The 22,443-nt window shown below is 44.3% G+C and overlaps 2 pseudogenes; one reads left to right on the forward strand and one right to left on the reverse strand.

Annotated features, from left to right (window-relative positions):
- Positions 1–17,582, forward strand: part of LOC147981350 (putative disease resistance protein RGA4) — a 33,628-nt pseudogene extending 16,046 nt beyond the window's left edge.
- Positions 17,583–18,889: 1,307 nt separating this feature from the next.
- On the reverse strand, positions 18,890–20,266 carry LOC147981351 (F-box protein At5g07610-like; annotated as a pseudogene).
- Between the last annotated feature and the right edge of the window lie 2,177 nt (positions 20,267–22,443).

Below are 22,443 nucleotides of genomic sequence, written 5' to 3' on the forward strand. Positions count from 1 at the left end.
ACTGTGAATGCTAGAGTGATCGAGGACGAAGATGATGCCACTTCACCGCCCCCTACTTCTGCACGCCTCGACACTGCCCCAAGTTCTTCTGCACCGCCAAACACCACCGACGATCCTGCTGCTTCACCTACTCTTTGTCGGAACGAGTAGATGCTCTATGTCTTCAAACCTTTTTGGTCCTCACTGACAAAAGGGGGAAAAGCATATGAGTTTGATAGTCTTCAAGCGGGTCAATATGGGCGGTTACTTTATGTTTTGTCTAGTGTTTACAACTCTCGTTTTGATACATTTGGTTCTTTGAGTTGTAACACTTAAACTCAATGGTCGTCTGCTACTTATTTACTATTTTGTGGTGCGATGATAAATTCCGCACTTAGATCATTTTGCAGACGTTCATTTTTCATTATGCATGTCATTATCTTCACATACCTTCATGCATAATGAATTGTCATCATAAGTTGAAGAGGATCTCCACAAGTACAACCTGCCATGTGCATTTGCATTCCAAAAGCAAACTGCTTATATGCACATCTTCAGGGGGAGCCCTTGCAACTTATGAAGACAATTTCTTATCCTTTACAATTTCACATATTATATTCCCCGTTGAAAACTTCAACTAGTTTGTCATCAATCACCAAAAAGGGGGAGATTGTAAGTGCATCTAGTGCCACCCCTAGTTGGTTTTGGAGTATTGACGACAAACCTAGTTGAGGGACTAATGTGTTCGTGAGAATTGCAGGATAACACAGGTAGAAGTCCCTCATTGATTTGGTTTTCCTACCAGAGATGACCCCTAAAAATGTATGAAGACATTGAAGTTAATGGTGGTATGTGAAGACATTCACATTGAAGACTATGACAAGAGAAGACATCGCATGATGACTATGGAGCGCGAAGACTTAGATCTTTCATAGTTCTTTTTCTTCTTTGTTGAGTCATAGGAACCACCGTACTGTTAAGTGGGGTCCAAGAAAACCAGTCAGAATGACTAAAGTGATGCTTAACCAAAATCCTATGTCTTCGAGTGAAGACTATGAGAGCGAATCTTGTTCAGAGTTGGACAAGTCAGCTTTGCTTGTAGCCCAAGTAAAGTTGTCGTGTGTGTTTGAAATCTGACCGTTGGAATATGTGTCAGTTCCTTAGTGACCCAGGGTCATTTCGGATAAATCAGGTCGGGTTGCCTAGTGGCTATAAATAGCCCACCCCCTACAACCATAAACGGTTGGCTGCTCAGAGTTAAAGTACGGCTTTTGTCGTTTGAGAGCAACCCACCTCGAAGCCTTTGAGAGAGAATTCCTTGAGAGGATAAAGCCCTAACCACCCAGAGCCAAAGAGTGTTAGGAATCACTTAAGTCTTCTTGTCTGTGTGATCTGAAGACTTATTACACTTGAGGACTGTGAATCCTCCAGCCGGTTAGGCGTCATGTTCTGAGCATCCAAGAGTCATTGTGGATTGCCGGTGAACGAAGTCTGTGAAGGTTTGGAAGTCTACCTTGAAGACTTACCAGAGTGATTGGGCGAGGACTGGGTGTCCTTAGCTCAAGGGGAATAAGGTGAAGACGAGGTCTTCTGAGTTGAATCTCAGCCTCCCTAACCAGGTGTACAGTTGTCACAGCAACTGGAACTGGTCCAACAAATCATTGTCTTCAACGAGTCGCTGGTTTCATCCTTCCCTTCCCTTTACTTACTGTTAGCTCGTGTGAAGTCATTGTACGATAGCATCACCGTTTGACTTCACTAAGTGATTACGTGGACTGATTGGCTTCTCAACATCTTCCTACCTGATCCTTACTGCCTAGCTGCTATTTGTCATTGTGCTTTTACTTCATTGAATACATGACTATGGTTTGTCTAGTGTCGTCTACCTTCCGTTGCATGATAATAGGTTTATTTCTATCGTTTGTCTTCAAAACTTACATGTTTTGAAGACTTTCCTAAAAATCGCCTATTCACCCCCCCCCCCTCTAGTCGATCACTAGCACTTTCACCTATTTTATTTCTTGACGTAGGGTCCAAGTCTCTCTGGTCTTATTTGTTGAGAAAATCACGTTCCCGAAGGTTTCATTCCGTTTGCACTCTGTTTGATATTCCTTTTCTTCGAAACCCTAAAACAGGCAAAAACAGCAATTCTGGGTTGGGCCTCCGGTTAATAGGTTAGTCCCAAAAATAATATAAAAGTGGAAAATAAAGCCCAATAATGTCCAAAACAGTAGATAATATAGCATGGAGCAATCAAAAATTATAGATACGTTGGAGACGTATCAAGCATTCCCAAGCTTAATTCCTGCTCGTCCTCGAGTAGGTAAATGATAAAAACAGAATTTTTGATGCGGAGTGCTACTTGGCATAATTTTAATGTAATTCTTCTTAATTGTGGTATGAATATTCAAATCCAAAAGATTCAAGACAAAAGTTCATATTGACATAAAAATAATAATACTTCAAGCATACTAACAAAGCAATTATGTCTTCTCAAAATAACATGGCTAAAGAAAGTTATCCCTACAAAATCATAGTCTGGCTATGCTCTATCTTCACCACACAAAATATTTAAATCATGCACAACCCCGATGACAAGCCAAGCAATTGTTTCATACTTTTGACATTCTCAAAACTTTTTCGATCTTCACGCAATACATGAGCGTGAGCCATGGATATAGCACTATAGGTGGAATAGAGTGGTGGTTGTGGAGAAGACAAAAAGGGAGAAGATAGTCTCACATCAACTAGGCGTATCAACAGGCTATGGAGATGCCCATCAATAGATATCAATGTGAGTGAGTAGGGATTGCCATGCAACGGATGCACTAGAGCTATAAGTATATGAAAGCTCAAAAAGAAACTAAGTGGGTGTGCATCCAACTTGCTTGCTCATGAAGACCTAGGGCAATTTCGAGGAAGCCCATCATTTGAATATACAAGCCAAGTTCTATAACGAAAAATTTCCCACTAGTATATGAAAGTGATAACATGAGAGGCCCTCTACTATGAAGATCATGGTGCTACTTTGAAGCACAAGTGTGGAAAAAGGATAGTAGCATTGTCCCTTCTCTCTTTTTCTCTCATTTTTCCCTTTTTTCTTTTTTGGGCCTTTTGTCTTTTTTTATGGCCTCTTTCTTTCTTTTTTTTGTCCGGAGTCTCATCCCGACTTGTGGGGGAATCATAGTCTCCATCATCCTTTCCTTACTGGGACAATGCTCTAATAATGATGATCATCACACTTTTATTTTTCTTACAACTCAACAATTACAACTCGATACTTAGAAAAAAAATATGACTCTATATGAATGCCTCCGGAGGTGTACCGGGATATGCAATGACTCATGAGTGACATGTATGAAATAATTATGAATGGTGGCTTTGCCACAAATACGATGTCAACTACATGATCATGCTAAGCAATATGACAATGATGGAGTGTGTCATAATAAACGGAACGGTGGAAAGTTGCATGGCAATATATCTCAGAATGGCTATGGAAATGCAATAGGTAGGTATGGTGGCTGTTTTGAGGAAGGTGTATGGTGGGTGTATGATACCGGCGAAAGGTGCACGGTATTAGAGAGGCTAGCAAAGGTGGAAGGGTGAGAGTGCGTATAATCCATGGGCTCACCATTAGTAATATAGAACTCATATACTTATTGCAAAAATCTACAAGTTATCAAAGCAAAGTATTACGTGCATGCTCCTAGGGGGATAGATTGGTAGGAAAAGACCATCGCTCGTCCCCGACCGCCACTCATAAGGAAGGCAATCAAAAAATAAATCATGCTCCGACTTCATCACATAACGGTTCACCATACGTGCATGCTACGGGAATCACAAGCTTCAACACAAGTATTTCTCAAATTCACAACTACTCAACTAGCATGACTTTAATATCACCATCTCTATATCTCAAAACAATTATCAAGTATCAAACTTTTCACAGTATTCAACACACTCATAAGAAAGTTTTATTATTAATCTTGTATACCAAGCATATTAGGATTTTAAGCAAATTACCATGCTATTTAAGATTCTCAAAATAATCTAAGTTAAGCATGAGAGATCAATAGTTTCTATAAAACAAATCCAACATCGTGCTCTAAAAGGATATAAATGAAGTACTAGAGCAAAAATTATATAACTCAAAAGATATAAGCGAATCACATAGAGTATTCTAACAAATTCCAAATCATGTATGGCTCTCTCAAAAGGTGTGTAAAGCAAGGATGATTGTATTAAACTAACAAATAAAGACTCAAATCATACAAGACACTCCAAGCAAAACACATATCATGTGGTAAATAAAAATATAGCTCCAAGTAAAGTTACTGATAGAAGAAGACGAAAGAGGGGATGCCTTCCGGGGCATCCCCAAGCTTTGGCTTTTAGCTGTACTTAGATTATCTTGGGGGTGCCATGGGCATCCCCAAGCTTATGCTCTTGTCACTCCTTGTTCCATAATCCATCAAATCTTTACCCAAAACTTGAAAACTTCACAACACAAAACTTAAAGTAAAAAATCTTGTGAGCTCCGTTAGCGAAAGAAAATAAAAGATCACTTCAAGGTACTGTAATGAACTCATTTTTATTTATATTGGTGTTATACCTACTGTATTCCAACTTCTCTATGGTTTATAAACTATTTTACTAGCCATAGATTCATCAAAATAAGCAAACAACACACGAAAAACAGAATCTGTCAAAAACAGAACAGTCTGTAGTAATCTGTAGCTAGCGCAAGATCTGGAACCCCAAAAATTCTAAAATAAATTTCTTGACGTGAGGAATTTATCTATTAATCATCTTCAAAAATAATTAACTAAATAGCACTCTCCAAATAAAAATGACAGCAGTTCTCGTGAGCGCTAAAGTTTCTGTTTTTTACAGCAAGTTCAACAAGACTTTCCCCAAGTCTTCACAACGGTTCTACTTGGCACAAACAGTAATTAAACATAAAAACACAACCAACACAGAGGCTAGATAAATTATTTATTACTAAAAAGTAGCAAAAAGCAAGGAATAAAAATAAAATTGGGTTGCCTCCCAACAAGCGCTATCGTTTAACGCCCCTAGCTAGGCATAACAAGCAAGAATAGATCTAGGTATTGCCATCTTTGGTAGGCAATCCAGAAGTGGCTCTCATAATAGATTCATAAGATAATTTAATTTACTTTCTAGGAAAGTTCTCCATGCCTTTCCTTAATGGAAATTGGAATCTAATATTTCCTTCCTTCATATCAATAATTGCACCAATCGTTCTAAGGAAAGGTCTACCAAGAATAATAGGACATGAAGGATTGCAATCTATGTCAAGAACAATAAAATCTACGGGCACATAATTCCTATTTGCAACAATAAGAACATCATTAATTCTTCCCATAGGTTTCTTAATAGTGGAATCCGCAAGGTGCAAGTTTAGAGAGCAATCATCAAAATCACGGAAACCTAACAAATCACACAAAGTCTTTGGAATCGTGGAAACACTAGCACCCAAATCGCATAAAGCATAGCACTCATGATATTTAATTTTAATTTAATAGTTGGTTCCCACTCATAATAAAGTTTTCTAGGGATAGAAACTTCCAATTCAAGTTTTTCTTCATAAGATTGCATCAAGGCATCAACGATATGTTTAGTAAACGCTTTATTTTGACTATAAGCATGAGGAGAATTTAGCACGGATTGCAACAAGGAAATACAATCAATCAAAGATCAATTTTCATAGTTAAATTCCTTGAAATCCATAATAGTGGGTTTAGCAACATCTAAAGTTTTAATTTCTTCAATCCCACTTTTATCAAATTTAGCATCAAGATCAAAAATTCCGAATTCTTGGAACGCCTTCTAGGTAAAGGTGGATCATATTCAGTCCCATCATTATCAAGATTCATATTGCAAAACAAAGATTTAATAGGGGACACATCAATAACTTTTAGATCTCCATCTCTATTTTCATAGCAACTAGAAGAACACGCTCTTATAAAGGCATCTTTCTTAGCATGCATCCTAGCGGTTCTTTCTTTGCACTCATCAATGGAAATTCTCATGGCTTTGAGAGACTCATTGATATCATGCTTAGGTGGAATAGATCTAAGTTTCAAAGAATTAACAACAAGAGCAATTCTATCAACGTTCCTAGCCAAATCATCAATCTTAAGCAATTTTTCTTCAATCATAGCATTAAAATTCTTTTGCAAAGTAATAAATTCTTTAAAATTAGATTCAAAATCAGAGGGTATCTTATTATAATTTCCATAAGAATTGTTGTAGGCATTACCATAATTATTAGAGGGGTTACTAGGATAAGGCCTAGGATTGAAATTTCCTCTATATGCGTTGTTACCAAAATTGTTCCTACCAACAAAATTCACATCCATAGATTCATTATTGTTCTCAATCAAAGTAGACAAGGGCATATCATTAGGATCAGAAGAAACACTCTTATTAGCAAATAATTTCATAAGTTCATCCATCTTTCCACTCAAAACATTAATTTCTTCTATCGCATGCACCTTTTTATTAGTAGATCTTTTAGTATGCCATTGAGAATAATAAACCATAATATTATCTAGGAGTTTAGTAGCTTCTCCTAAAGTGATTTCCATAAAAGTGCCTCCCGTGGCCGAATCTAAAAGATTTCTAGAAGCAAAATTCAATCCGGCATAAAAGTTTTGTATAATCATCCACAAATTTAAACCATGAGTAGGGCAATTACGTATCATTAATTTCATTATCTCCCAATCTTGTGCAACATGTTCATGATCAAGTTGCTTAAAATTCATAATATCGTTTCTAAGAGAGATGATCTTAGAGGGAGGAAAATACTTAGAGATAAAAGCATCTTTGCACTTATTCCATGAATCAATACTATTTTTAGGCAAAGACGAAAACCAAGCTTTAGCACGATCTCTAAGCAAAAAAGGAAATAGCTTCAATTTAACAATATCATTATCCACCATCTTTCTTCTTTTGCGTGTCACACAAATCAACGAAGCTATTTAGATGGGTAGAGGCATCTTCACTAGGAAGGCCGGAGAACGGATCTTTCATGACAAGATTTAGCAAAGCAGTATTAATTTCACAAGATTCAGCATCGGTAATAGGAGCAATCGGAGTGCTAATAAAATCATTGTTGTTGGTATTGGTGAAGTCATACAATTTAGTATTATCTTGAGCCATCGTGACAAGCAAGCAAACTAACACACAAGCAAACAAAAAGCAAGCGGGCAAAGAGAGGCAAATAGAGAGGGAGGATAGAGAGAGAGGGCGAATAAAACGGCAAGGGTGAAGTGGGGGAGAGGAAAACAAGAGGCAAATGGCAAATAATGTAATGCGGGAGATAAGGGTATGTGATGGGTACTTGGTATGTTGACTTTTGCGTAGGCCTCCCCGGCAACGGCACCATAAATCCTTCTTGCTACCTCTTGAGCACTGTGTTGGTTTTCCCCAAAGAGGAAGGGATGATGCAGCAAAGTAGCGTAAGTATTTCCCTCAGTTTTTGAGAACCAAGGTATCAATCCAGTAGGAGGCTACGTGCAAGTCCCTCGTACTTGCACAAAACAAATAAATCCTCGCAACCAACGCAAATAGGGGTTGTCAATCCCTATAGGGGCACTTACGAGAGTGAGATATGATAGATATGATAAGATAATATTTTTTGGTATTTTTAAGATAAAGATGCAAAGTAAAATAAAGGCAAAGTAAATAGCAAAGGAAATAACTAAGTAGTAGGAGATTAATATGATAAAGATAGACCCGGGGGCCATAGGTTTCACTAGTGTCTTCTCTCAAGAGCATAAGTATTCTACGGTGGGTGAACAAATTACTGTTGAGCAATTGACAGAATTGAGCATAGTTATGAGAATATCTAGGTATGATCATGTATATAGGCATCACGTCTGAGACAAGTAGACCGACTCCTGCCTGCATCTACCACTATTACTCCACTCATCGACCGCTATCCAGCATGCATCTAGAGTATTAAGTTAAAAATAGAGTAACGCCTTAAGCAAGGTGACATGATGTAGAGGGATAGACTCATGCAATATTAAGAAAACCCCATCTTGTTATCCTCGATGGCAACAATACAATACGTGCCTTGCTGCCCTTACTATCATCGGGAAAGGACGCCGCAAGATTGAACACAAAGCTAAGCACTTCTCCCATTGCAAGAAAGATCAATCTAGTAGGCCAAACCAAACTGATAATTCGAATAGACTTGCAAAGATAACCAATCATACATAAAAGAATTCAGAGAAGATTCAAATATTATTCATAGATAGACTTGATCATAAACCCACAATTCATCGGTCTCAACAAACACACTGCAAAAAGAAGATTACATCGAATAGATCTCCACAAGAGAGGGGGAGAACATTGTATTGAGATCCAAAAAGAGAGAAGAAGCCATCTAGCTACTAACTATGGACCCGTAGGTCTGAAGTAAACTACTCACACTTCATCGGAGAGGCTATGGTGTTGATGTAGAAGCCCTCTATGATCGATGCCCCCTCTGACGGAGCTCCGGAACAGGCCCCAAGATGGGATCACGTGGATACATAAAGTTACAGCGGTGGAATTAGGGTTTTGGCTCCTGTTCTGATCGTTTGGGGGTACGTGGATATATATAGGAGGAAGGAGTATGTCGGTGGAGCAACAGGGGGCCCACGAGGGTGGAGGGCGCGCATGGTGGGGGTGGGCGCGCCCCCCTACCTCGTGGCCTCCTGTTTTATTTCTTGACGTAGGGTCCAAGTCTCTCTGGTCTTATTTGTTGAGAAAATCACGTTCCCGAAGGTTTCATTCCGTTTGGACTCCGTTTGATATTCCTTTTCTTCGAAACCCTAAAACAGGCAAAAAAAACAGCAATTCTGGGCTGGGCCTCTGGTTAATAGGTTAGTCCCAAAAATAATATAAAAGTGGATAATAAAGCCCAATAATGTCCAAAACAGTAGATAATATAGCATGGAGAAATCAAAAGTTATAGATATGTTGGAGACATATCACCTGCCTTTCGCTCAGGCCCCCCCACCACAACTGACGTCAGGGATCAACAAGGGGCTGGACTGGGGGCCAGTAAATGATGTGCCGATATTGCAAAGTCGCATCCGAGATCTCCTCGAGAGAGATGTCAGCCTGGTCACGGTAATGCAAGTCATGCTAGTTCGTCGAGTCCCGCCTTGCAAACGTCGACCCCTCCGTATGTGGGAGTTCAACCCGGAAGGATCGCGAACTATTCAGCACTTCCTCGGCATGACGCTCTAAGAGATGTACAAATTGTTCTTCAGACCACAAATAAAGTGTCCGGACACCACCGAGGATAAGGGTCTGAGCTGTAATCGCCTAGATACCCAAGTAAGTAATCCCGTGGCCGAACACGCTGTCTTTTTATTTATCATAACATCATTCTGAAAAGTCTCTCTTCGACCAGGACTAGGTAACAAAGGCGAAGATGATCAGGTGTTCGGCCCCCCTTCCAAAAGGCTCGGCCAATCCAGTACTAGCCAGAATGCTCGAGCCGGCGCCTTATCAGGCGCCCTCAGGGGAAGATAAAGGGGGAAATAAAGAGGCTGAAAGCAGGCCTCACTCATTATTCGTCCAAATCGGGGGAATTAGCGCCTCCGTGAAGGAGGATAACAAGGGAGAATAATCTGAAATTCCCTCTCTCCAAGGAAGGAAGAGGACCACCTCTAAAGACCCGGAAACAAAGGTTTCCAAACGGGGGAAGAAATCTTCGCCAAAGGGTCCTGCCTCGGAGGGTACTCTTGCCGCACAATGCCCGCAAGGGGATCAGCCCTCTACCGAGCTGTAAGTAAACAAAAAGTACTTAATAGTAAAAATATCCTACATTACTTCTGAAGACAATAACCGAAGCATATATCTTGTAGTTCGGATTGTAGCCCTTCTCGACAGAGTTCGTCTTCGGGGGATCTTCTTCCGGAGATGATGGAGAGCGAAACACCTCCCCATGCCACCCTGCCTCATGAGGCGGGTGACCCTGAAGTGTCATCGCGGAGGGTTTCTCCTGATCCGCCAAGGCCAGAGGGTAATCCTTCGGCCACCCGAATTCCTTAGTATTCGGCTCCTAAAGAGAGCAGCAGAAAGAGTCCGGAACCGTCCGGTGTGCAATCAGACGCAGTGAAGGATCTTCTGGAGCAAGCGCCATCTCAGAAGCGCATCGTACGCTAATGGGTACGGTGATTGAGAGGATTTCATCCGCCGAAAGCGGGTTGCACGAAGCTTTTATGAGTCTGCTGAAAGGCTTTGAGGTACGTGAAATAGTGTATGTTTTTGACAGTACCGCACATGTTAGGTGTGCCCTATGCAGATAGTAGCCCCTGAGACTCTGGTTGTCGTCGAGAATGGCGGCAAACAGAGGATCATAGTCCCAGGTAATAATCAGGCTGCCTTCATGTGCAGGTGGCTGAAGGTCCGGTGGCTAGCCGGACTGGTGAGTTTGCCAAGCTGAAGCGGCAATTTGATGCGGCAGATGCCGACATCGTGCTTGTAAACAAGCGGCTCGACGAGGCACAGGGTATGTGATTTCTCCGGTGATCAACACATAGTAAGAGGAGCATGATGCTAGTATCTTTAATATGTTGTGACTGCAGATGGAGCTGCCACCGTGGAGACCCTTCGGGCGGAACTTGCCCGAGCCAAAGAACAAGCCAGGAATAGTTATGTGGCTGCTCTAAAGGCAGTCGAAGAGCTGAGGGCCGAACAGGCTCTGCATTGCCGAAGCAGGGAAAAAATAGCCAAGATGGTCGTTCAGTTGAAAGATGTCGCCGACCGTTACCAGCTTCTTGAAAAAGAAAGCCGAGCGAAGGCGACGGACTTGGAGAAGGCCATGGTAGCAGCCAAGGAAGCCCGCTCTAAAATTAGAGTGGCGAAGGAGGAGTTGCGTCAAGCTGGAGATATCGCGGCTGGGAAGCCCTTTTTGTTGCGGATGAAGTTCGGAGATCCGAAGTATGCCCCTCTTGATCAACTATGGAGTTCTGCAGATACATACGTGGATTTGGCAGCCAGTGCTGCTGATGCGGCCGAGTACTTTAAGGATCAAAAAGATCGTGAAGTGGAAAGGCTATTCTGGTCACAGTTCCATGTTCCAGTGCGTCCGCTGCTGTTGAATGAGCGAATGGCCGAGTGGGCCGAGATCCATAGGTTGTTCGGGCTTTCCATGAGGTCTGTTGTGCATCATCTGTGGCCGGAAGGGCCAAGGCCGGATAGTTATTTTAGTTTAGTGCAACAGTTCCTTGGTGCTGTGCCGCACATCGACGCTATGAAGAGGTCGGCGTGCATAGAGGGTGCGCGTATGGCACTTGCCCATGTCAAAACATACTGAGCAGGGATAGAGGCCACTGCTATTGCAACCCAGAGTTCGGTCGTAGGCCGAGTACCTGCCGAGCACTACTTTGAAGAAGTCCTTGAAGGCGCTCGTTCAATAGAGGCTCAGTGCTCGAAGAACATAATGTTCTAGTGGCATGTATTCCCATTGTAGAAACAATGTTTTATTGAATTATAAAGGCTGTGTTTATACTTTTGCCTGAAAGTATTATGATGCCTCTTATGCGGCCGTTTATGTATATATGTATATAACCTGAAAGTTTGCAGTCGTCAGCTTCAGCCCCCACGCATATAATGCGGGGGTGTTCACAAAAAACGCGTATTCACACTTGATCCAACGTTTTGGTCCATTAAGGAGGTGGTAGCGCAGCGAACGAGGCAATCGGACTATATTGCTTTAACACTTTCACTTAGCCATAAGAGTTTGACGGTGGGACTACTATATAGCCCCTGGTACCTCCGCGCTTGCCCGAATACGGTGCGCATACGTACATGACCGGGAAACGGCCCTTCGTTAATGCGGAGGAATCCCGAAGATTCCGCTAAGTCATCGAGTGGTTGACCAGTCTCGCGCTTTATCATGACAGTCAGTTTTCGGCTTTCTCTACTGAGGTGCTCATCCGGATGAATTAGGGCATAATCGCAGTAGTTCTCCCGGTGCCACCTTAGCCGATAGAGCGGAACATAAGGTAGCAAAACACGGGAGCCGGGCAAACCCAACATTTAACCAAAGACATGATTCGGAGCTGATGCATATAAGGCCAAACTCGCGACGCCGAACACTCCCTAAGGTATTCGGTCTTTATAACATATGACGGGCTGAACAATGCCCTTAATAATAAACCCCGAGTGTCCAGGTACGTGCAATATTCTGACGTGGCGAAATGCCAATAACGTCAGCATCCTTCTCGGTTGTATTGAGTATCCGGAGGATGTGAACAACAAGAGACAGTAAAAAAGGTTTACGCGGGGTCTTAATCTGAAAAGAAACCTTTGAGCGGGTCCCTGCTGCACGTCTGCGCCTGTGTCTCCGTTGTGCCGTGTCCTGGACGGGTGCAGCACGATTGTCATATGTAAAAGAGAAGAACTTAGGTGAAAGTTGTCGTGCCAAAAAATTGGTTATTCTCGATAAACCATTAAAATTCAAGATAAGTCAAGTTGAGCCGAACTAGCCCTGATTACACACGGGAAGCCCCTGGTACCGTCTATGAAGTTTTAACCATCAAACCAAACTCAGGTATATCTAGTGATGCGCCGGACTCGTCGAACAGTGTCCGCGGTCTTGACGACCTGTCATTTATTCTGGTTGGTGAGGCCGTCTAGTGCTCGGCTGTTAAAGCCGCTACACGTTCTTCCGCGCGTAGAGAACGCTCAATATGTCCACTAACTGTGATGGTGCCACGTGGACCAGGCATCTTAAGCTTAAGAGAAGCGTAATGTGGTACCGCATTAAAACGAGCGAAAGATGTTCTTCTGAGTAGTGCTTGATAGCCGCTTCGGAATGGAGCAATGTCGAAGTCTAACTTCTCACTTCGGTAGTTGTCGGGTGAACCAAATACAACCTCTAGTATTAGAGAGCCCGTGGAGCGGGCCTCTGGGCCTGGTATTACTCCCTTGAAGGTAGTATTACTGTGGCTGACTTTTGTCGGGTCTATCCCCATTTTACGGACTGTGTCCTGATATATCAGATTTAGACCACTGTCGCCGTCCATTAGGACTCGTGTGAGATGGTATCCGTTTATTATTGGGTCTAACACCAAGGCAGCCAATCCTTCATGTCGAATATTTGTCGGGTGATCCCTGCGATCAAAAGTGATCGGGCAGGCCAACCAGGGGTTGAACTTAGGGGTGACGGGCTCTACGGCGCGTATGTCTTGGAGTGCATGTTTGCTTCTCCTCTTCGTCACATGGATCATGTTTACTGTTTTAACCTCTCGTGGGAATTTTTTCTGTTCTCTAGTGCTTTGCTAGCGAGGTTCGTCCTCGTCTTCGCTTGGTGTCTCCCTCCCCTTGTGTTCGGCATTTAGCTTACCAGACTGCTTGAAGACCCAGCATTCTCTGTGGGTGTGATTTGCAGGTTTATCGGGGATGCCATGAATCTGACATAGTTTGTCTAGAATCTTGTTTAGGCTGGACGGTCCATCTCTGCTGCCTTTGAAAGGCTTTTTCTGCTAACCTGGTCGAGAGCCCCTGAATCCGGCGTTTACCGCCGTATTGTCTGGGCTGTCTTCTTTATTTTGACGTTTGCTTTTACTGCGTCGTGGTTTTCCATTGCCATCCCTGACTTCGGATGTGCTTGGGTCGCTGGTGCTACTGCGGGCTAACCAGCTATCTTCGCCCGCGCAAAAGCGGGTCATGAGGCTTGTCAGGGCTACCATTGTTCTCGGTTTTTCTTGGCCGAGGTGTCTAGCGAGCCATTCGTCTCGGACGCTGTGCTTGAAAGCTGCTAAGGCTTCGGTGTCCGGACAGTCGACGATTTGGTTCTTCTTAGTGAGAAACCTGTTCCAAAGCTTTCGGGCTGACTCTCCGGGCTGTTGAATTATATGACTTAAATCGTCTGCATCCGGAGGTCGGACATAGGTCCCTTGAAAATTAGCCCGAAAAGCATCCTCGAGCTCCTCCCAACTTCCAATTGAGTTTTCGGGGAGGCTTTTCATCTAGTGCCGAGCTGGTCCTTTAAGCTTGAGGGGGAAGTACTTGATGGCGTGGAGATCGTCTTTGCGAGCCATATGGATATGGAGGATAAAGTCCTCAATCCAGACCCCAGGGTCTGTGGTCCCGTTGTACGCCTCTATGTTCACTAGTTTGAATCCTTCTGGAAATTCGTGGTCCAGCACCTCATCGGTGAAACATAGGGGGTGTGTGGCACCCCTGTATTTGGATGTATCATGGCGTTCAGATGGTTGTAGTATTCGGTTTTGGTTTTCTGTCGGAGCATGCTTCCTAGATCCATAGATGGATCTGGTCATATTGGATTTTTGGCGCAAGTCCTCACGTAGATCGTGTATTGACTTATGTGCGGCCTTGTTAGCCACTCTATCGCGGTCACAAGGTGGTTCATCCGGCCGGTTGGCCATTTTATTTTTTGGCTATGTGGGCTCTAAGGCCTCATCGTCGAATTCAGGTAATAGCTTGCGCTTTGGATAGCTCTTTGTGTGGTAACATCCACCATACTTTTCTTCGTTGTCGAGCACTTTGTTCCACCTGTTGTTGAGCATATTTTGTGCGGCCTTAAGCCTTTGCTTCTGCTTCTTCAGACTCCTCGATGTGGCAATAAGCCTTCTGCGGAGGTTCTCTTGTTCCAAGTGCGTTTCCGGGATGATGTGTGCATCTTCGTCCGGACTGTTTTCCTCCCCAGAGGGGGTTTGATGAGGTTTATCCTTGGCGTCACCGTGTTCGGACATCGGATCCATACTATGTTCTCCGTTTGCAGTTTCATCGTGCTCTGCCGCTGGGTCAATGTGATCGTCGTTTCCTCTGGAGTCGACTGGAGTGTTATTTTCTCTTGCACTGTTATCGCTGTTTTTGCCGAGGTGGGATTTTGAGCGGCGCCTATGCCGACGCTTTGCTTGCTTCTCGAGGGAGCTATTCTTCGCTGCATCCTGCCGTTCTTCGTCATTGTTTTCTTTGGGTGTATCCACCATGTATATGTCATGTGGTGAAGTGGTTGTCCAGCGCCCTGTGGGCACTGGTTCCTGTTCCTCTCCTGCATCGTCGTCCATGTCGTCGATGTCTTCGGAATCGAAATCAAGCATGTCGGTTAAATCATCGACAGAGACTACTAAGTGGGTGGTGGGTGGGCAGCGAATTTCTTCGTCGTCCGCATCCCATTCTAGCCGGACATAGTTCGGCCAAGGATCTCCTGACAAGGAGAGAGACCTTAATGAATTTAGCACGTCACCGAAAGGTGAGTGCTGAAAGATATACGCGGAGGTGAACTCCATGATCGGCGCCCAATCGGATTCGATAGGCACGGACACAGGCGGCTCGGAGTCCGTGGCCGGAGACGAATCCAGTGGTTCGGCAACACGGCTCTCGTAAGGGGCGAAGTCAGTATCTGGCTCCATCGCCACTGAGAGTGCGGCCTCCATGGCGGGGTCTATCCCCCCGTCCTCGGATGGCGCAATTTGCTCCGGATTGAGGGCCGGAGTAGTTGCAGGTGTGATCTCCCGAACACTGTCCGACGGCAGAGTTACGTCATGCTCGTCGTGATTGTGCGGCGCACCTGACATGGGCTCGAATCCGTCGAAGATCAGTTCTCCGCGGATGTCGGCAGTGTAGTTTAAGTTTCCGAACCTGACCTGATGGCCAGGGGCGTAGCTCTCGATCTGCTCCAGATGGCCAAGCAAGTTGGCCCGCAGTGCGAAGCCGCCGAATACGAAGATCTGTCCGGGGAGGAAAACCTCACCCTGGACCGCCTCGTTACCGATGATCGAAGGATCCATCAAGCCTTACGGTGATGGCACAGTGGAACTCTCAATGAAAGCACCAATGTCGGTGTCAAAACCGGCAGATCTCGGGTAGGGGGTCCCGAACTGTGCGTCTAAGGCGGATGGTAACATGAGGCGGGGGACACGATGTTTACCCAGGTTCGGGCCCTCTTGATGGAGGTAATACCCTACGTCCTGCTTGATTGATCTTGATGATATATATATATATATGAGTATTACAAGAGTTAATCTACCACGAGATCGTAGAGGCTAAACCCTAGAAGCTAGCCTGTGGTATGATTGTTGTTGTCCTACGGACTAAACCCTCCCGTTTATATAGACACCGGAGGGGGTTAGGGTTACGCAGAGTCGGTTACAAGAAAGAAGATCTACATATCCGTATTGCCAAGCTTGCCTTCCACGCCAACGAGAGTCCCATCCGGACACGGGACGAAGTCTTCAATCTTGTATCTTCATAGTCCAACAGTCCGGCCAAAGGATATAGTCCGGCTGTCCGGAGACCCCCTAATCCAGGACTCCCTCAACCATCGATGCTCTTTGGTGGAGCTACCAACTGCTTAATCCAGACATTAGGCGATGCTTTGAATTCTGCAGTATTTTCCCCCAAAGATCGAAGTTGAGAAGGGATGAGTTAGTTCGCCTATGGATAGCGCAAGGCTTTGTGAAGAGCAGCTTTGCAACAGAGGACATGGAAGATGTAGCCAAGGGCTACATTCTAGAGTTAATGTCATGATCATTTCTGTAACTAGAAGTAGATGATTCCTCTGAAGAAGAATACTTTACAATTCATGATCTGCTACATGATTTATTAGCCAAGATTGTTGGAAGTGATTGCTTCAGAATTGAGAATACAATGAGCTACAGAGAAGGCTGGAAGGAAGAAGTCCCTCGAGATGTCCGACATCTTTTTGTTCAGAATTATGATGCAGAATTGATTACTGAGAAGATCCTTGGATTGGAAAATTTAGGCACTCTCATCATTGATGTTGTTGAAGAGGATACACCAGTTGAGGAGAGACTCATTGAGAGTATATGCAAGGGGCTGCCGAGATTGCAGATAATGTTGGAATTCCCCTTTGCTAACCTTGTCAACTTGAGGCACATGTTCTGCTGGCCAAACATGAAATTCCCTAACTTGGGTAGGCTAATCTTGATCAAACACTACCGTGCTTCACAGTAAGCAATGAATAGTGTTATGAGATATGGCAACTGAGGGACCTAATGCTTCATGGCTGTCTGGAGATGCATGGCCTTGAAAATGTTAAAGGCAAGGAGGAATCTCTCGAAACCAATATAGCTGCCAAGGAATGGCTCACAGAACTGAGGTTGATATGGGTTGGTGATAATGATACAAGGTGCAGTCCAGAAGTTGAAGTGGAGGTGCTTGAGGGCCTGTGCCCTCCCGTGGGGCTTCAAGAACTTGTAATACGTGGATACAAAGGTTCAAGGTACCCAGATTGGATGGTGGGTAAGCAGAGCGATGGCCTAGCGAGCCTGCGTAATCTTTTCCTCTCAAGATGCAGCCAACTAGGACCTAGATTTGAGGCTTTCCCTCATCTTCATGTGCTCCAGATTTATACCTACAGCTGGGACTCCTTACCAGGCAACATGGAGCACCTCATGTTGCTCAAGGAACTGTATATCGGTGATTGCAAGAATATCCGGTCTCTTCCAACACTGCCCCAGTCTATTGAGGAATTGTGTCTTGATTCTTGCAACGATGAGTTCATGCAGTCTTGTAAAACAGGCGAACGTCCAAATCGGAAAAAGATTGAGCACATCCCCAAGAAAGTTGTTGGGTGATCCAGCAAGTAAGAATGTAATCCCTTTTGCTGACTTGTTTTCTCATTTTGTAGGTGTGTACATTGCCTCTGTATATAATTGACGATCTGCTAATAACTCAGCTTATTTTTGTTATTCCATTTGCTACTGGTCGACATTCCAGAAAGGCAGTGAGGAACGTCTGATGGTCAAGCTATCTACTCCCTCTGTAAAGAAATATAAGAGTGTTTAGATCACTAAATAGTGATCTAAACGCTCTTATATTTTTTACAGAGGAAGTAGTTCAGAGTCACGTATGACCCTCCTTGGCTGAAGCCCAGCCTCGTGTGAAACTCTGTTTTGCAGATTAAGATTATTATTTCTGTCAAGATGATTCATTCGTTGGGTAGCACTAGGCGCTGAAGCTTGTGCCTACCGCCTATGGAGATTCAGAACTGAAGCCTGAGTGGTGTTGACGCCTCGCCCTTGCAGCGTCGTTGCTTATCAACTTCCAAACGATAAGAATGTTGGGTGGATACCATTTTGAAAGAGGATACATACGTCTTGGATCAAGCATCGACCATGAAATGATCAAATCGACACAAAGATAACAGGACTTGGCCATCTCTGTCTAGAACTGATTTAAGTGTGAAGAAGAAATTGGCAGTCAGAAGTTTCTCCAGATAGGTGTCACTTGGCAAATAGCAAGAAGTTTCTATGTTGATAAATCTCTATGTAAAACACAGATTCCCAACGACTACAGGTTGCAGTTACACTAACTGAACGGGTACACATCTTCTATTAGAAAACTGCAGCAGGAGAATCAAGCGCTGAAGCCAGCAATAATCAAACCAGAATGGCAAAAAAGCACTTGTGGTTCGCATCAAGTTGAAACAAGCAGTTCATATGTCAGAAAGCCTTAGAAATAGATCGTGTTAACAAAAATACATCACCAGAAATGGAATAACAAAGAGAACTGAATCTCCACAGCATGTAGTCCTCGAACGCTACATAAACACAACAGCAGTCTTGCATTCCAGGTCCAGCCAAACAACAAGATAAGTTCTAGGCTAGAGCTAGAGATTGAGAACAAGAATATAACCATTCATTTCTACTGTCGGAAACACAAGGTTGCAAGATCTTAAGTTCTAGGTTAATTAGAGCTAGATGTTAGGAACAAGAAAACAACCATTCATGTACAACTAAAGTTCATAAGCGGATAAACACATTCAGAAATAGGGAAATAAGCAGAGAGAAGAACGTAGATATTAAAATATTCATAATAGTTCCAAGAAAACAGTAAAATATCCGTACTTAAGTAGTAGGGTGTTACGCCTGCGTGGCTGCTATAAATGGCCACTTGAACACAAACACAGTACTAAGTTTACTAAATAGCTAGCTAGCTCCACAAGTCCAGTAATGAGTGCAGTCAAGCACCAACCGCTTTATCACAACTTCATGAAGCTCTGCCCAAATCACTTGCTTCCCTGCTTGTACCATTAATGTAACTCTAGTACCATCAGAAAGATTGACAATTGTGAGGCTCCAATACACAAGACATTTAGTGCCCATCTGCTAATGACTTCGAGAACAAAGGAACATCGGAAAGATAAGGCAACCTGGAATTCCATGGAAGATCACATATGAAATGCAGCTCCCCAGAATCCATTTCATATGAATATAATTTTTTCAGTGATCGGCATCTCGATATAAATTTTTGATTATGAATATCACATTGTGTTCTGGGTGAGCTGAGATAACACCGTAAAATTGCCCAGAGCTTGAATAGTCTTATTCCAAACAGTCGCAAGTAGCTGATATTGAGCTTGAGGGTCCAACAATTTTCACTACTAGAATCTTCAAGAACCCAGAAAGACAGCTCAAAAGCAGCCTGAAGTGAGATACAATTGTCCCCGTGATACGTAGACATTAGGACCACCAAGAGCATCATGTGAAGTGGGAATAGGAATGATCCTACAAGTTCCCTCCAGGTCGACGACTGCAACTGAACTATTATCAGAACATAAATACAACACTCCGCTCAAATACGCGCCACCTGATAAGTAGAGTTTCTCAAATAGATCATCCAAAACAATTGGATGTGTCCAGACTCCAACTTTGGTAGAGTAAATCCCCACCGCTTCAATGCTATAATCATCCTTCTTATCCGGATTCCAAGCAAGGGCAGGTATCAACTGGAACACATAGAAATGTGAGGAGACGGCCGGGTCAAATCCAAGGCAAGCGCTTCTCTCCAACCAGGACCACTCGATGGCTGGCACCGTTACCCATTTCTCAGTGGCCGGATTGCACACCACGTAATCCAGCGTCTCTGGGTCAGTCGACTTCCGGGCTCGGCGGAGGAGGAGGCTGTTGCAGCAATCCAAGATTTGAAGGCTCTCGTATTTGGGCAGGAACGAGAGGGAGGCGTCATGAGGGCACCAGTTTCCAGAGACGCTTTGGTAACCATGAGAAAGATCTGGATGGTCGTCCGTGGCGAGGGTTGTGTAGAAGAAGCCGCAAGGGTCGACCGGGGAAATATTTTGCGGTGGTCGGGGTAGGAGATGAGGTCCCGCCAGCGTGTGGAGACGCACTTGCAGCAGCAGGTGGACTTGTACGGCACGCGGGAGATGACCTCGACAAGGAGGTCGTCGGGGAGCTTGATCGTCGGACCGATCATGACTCATGAGGGTCGTCTCCATGGATCCCGTCGCCATCTCCGGGGAGGCAACGAGCGGCCAATCTGCAGATCGGGGCGGAGGAGGAGAAGTTAGGGACTCATCCAAGCGGCGAGGGGAGCGTGATGGAAGAGAGGACCTACCAGATGCGAGACGCGCGAACTGCAAAGGGAGGAGCGGCCAGAGCGCCGCCGCTGGGTGCTCCCATCCGCGCCGGCCGGTGAGGGTTTGGTTTGGCTTGGCTGGGACGTGGATTTTTAGAACACTTGCACCCAGACCCTGCTATCCTAGCTCTCCAATATCGCTTTAAGATCCGTGTGACGCAATTAATTTTTTATATGAGATTTTCTCTTTTTTGTTTCTCCCACGTAGAACATATGTTGAAATTCAAACCTATGCAGCGTGCCAAAACTTTCTAGCTAGAATTTAGGATAAATCTTTCAGTTTTTTTGTCAAATATAAATAGACAAAAAAATCTGAAAGATTTATCCTACATTCTACTTAGAAAGCTTTGCCACACTACATAGGTTTGAACTTCAAGATATGTTCTACATGGGAGAAACAAAAAAGAGAAATGTATTTGCATGAATCTTAAAGCAGGAAATGGATGGCTAGATAGAGAGGGTCTGGGTGCATATGCTCTAATATATATTTTCGGGCTTGGCTGCAGAGCGAGAGAGATGGATGGATACTGCAGAAGTGGAACCGAAAGCCAGTTATGTCGTGTTTTTCCTGGGCTTAGTGAGTCTAAACACTCAGTGAAGGACATTTTGATTCTCTCAAAACGATGATCTTTGAAATACATTTTGATTCTCTCAAAAAGAGCACTTCGCTATCAGTGAGCACTTTTGAAGAGGGCAAAATGCATCCAAACAACACTTACAATCTAAACCCGATCTTTTCTTGTAGCCTATGTTGCCGTGTGCTCCCAAGAGTAACGCGACACATGTAGGCATCGCCACCCGTTGGTGCCAAGGTGCAAAGTTTTTGTTCGCCCCCCTCCCCCCACACCCCATCAAATCTAAGTATATTGCTACCCAAGGATCAATGTTGATGCCTCCCTCAATAAGCTCGTGGGTTCCCCTGATCTGGAAGAGGGCTCCCACTTAAGATAAGAGACCTATAATTTGCCGATGGAGCTAGAGCACCTCATCGGCAAGGTTTGAGGAGAAGCTACGGCTCCAACGATGCCAGTAGATTGTTGGTGTCTCCGACCGTACCATCGAATCATATGGTCGACGGGCGACCAATCTTCTTCATCTCGGTCAAGATGTCAAAAGGGCGACAACACAACGTCAGTTTTGGAGTCCATGGTGTGCAAGTGGTCCGGAGTAGCCCCCAACTATGTCGTGATTATTTCTATGGGGTAGCTGTTTATTATTTGTCATATAGGGGCGTCTTTGTAAATGCCAGGACTAGCATGTAATTGTTTTTTTCATTTGGGGCATATGTAAGTTGTACTACCACACCGCACCGAGTCCTTCGGAACCCTTCCACCATAAAAAAAAGTTATATGTCATCTATAGATTTCTAGAGCGAACCAAATATTTTGTTTGGGTATGTCTAGAATTCAGTTGACTAAGACTCAACCAAATCCAGCCAACTAAGGTTTGTGGTGCTACAACAAGTAGCACGGGTGGATGTTGCAAACTGATGGGATGACATGTTGCAAACAGCAATGATAGACGCTGCAAGACTTGCCACGAGCAATGACGATGGCTGTTGCGAGGACTCAACCAAATCCAGCCAACTGAGGTTGTGGTGCTACAAGCGGCACGGGTGGATGCTGCAAAATGATGGGATGACATGTTGCAAACAGCGATGGCAGACGCTGCAATACTTATTGCGAGCAATGACGATGGGTGTTGTGAGGACTCAACCAAATCCAGCCAACTAAGGTTGTGGTGCTACAAGCATCATGGGGTGGATAGCACGGCTGGATGCTGCAAACTGATGGGATGACATGTTGCAAACAGCGATGGCAGACGCTACAAGAATTGCCGCGAGCAATGGCGATGGGTGCTGCGACCGGTGTGATTACATTCTGCAAGCGGCAATTGCGGACCTGCGACTAGTGGGACGACATGCTATAAGCGACGAGGGTGGACGTTGGACGAGTGAGATGATATGCTGCAACCGGCAACTACGAGCGGTGGGACTATGTGTTGCGAGGGCTGTTGGATGATGCTCCGTCTAGCACGAACCTCCACGCAAAAGATCCAACA

The sequence above is a fragment of the Triticum urartu genome, chromosome 3A (genome assembly GCF_056163025.1).
Source record: "Triticum urartu cultivar PI428250 chromosome 3A, HENAU_Tu73, whole genome shotgun sequence".
Taxonomy (NCBI): domain Eukaryota; kingdom Viridiplantae; phylum Streptophyta; class Magnoliopsida; order Poales; family Poaceae; genus Triticum; species Triticum urartu.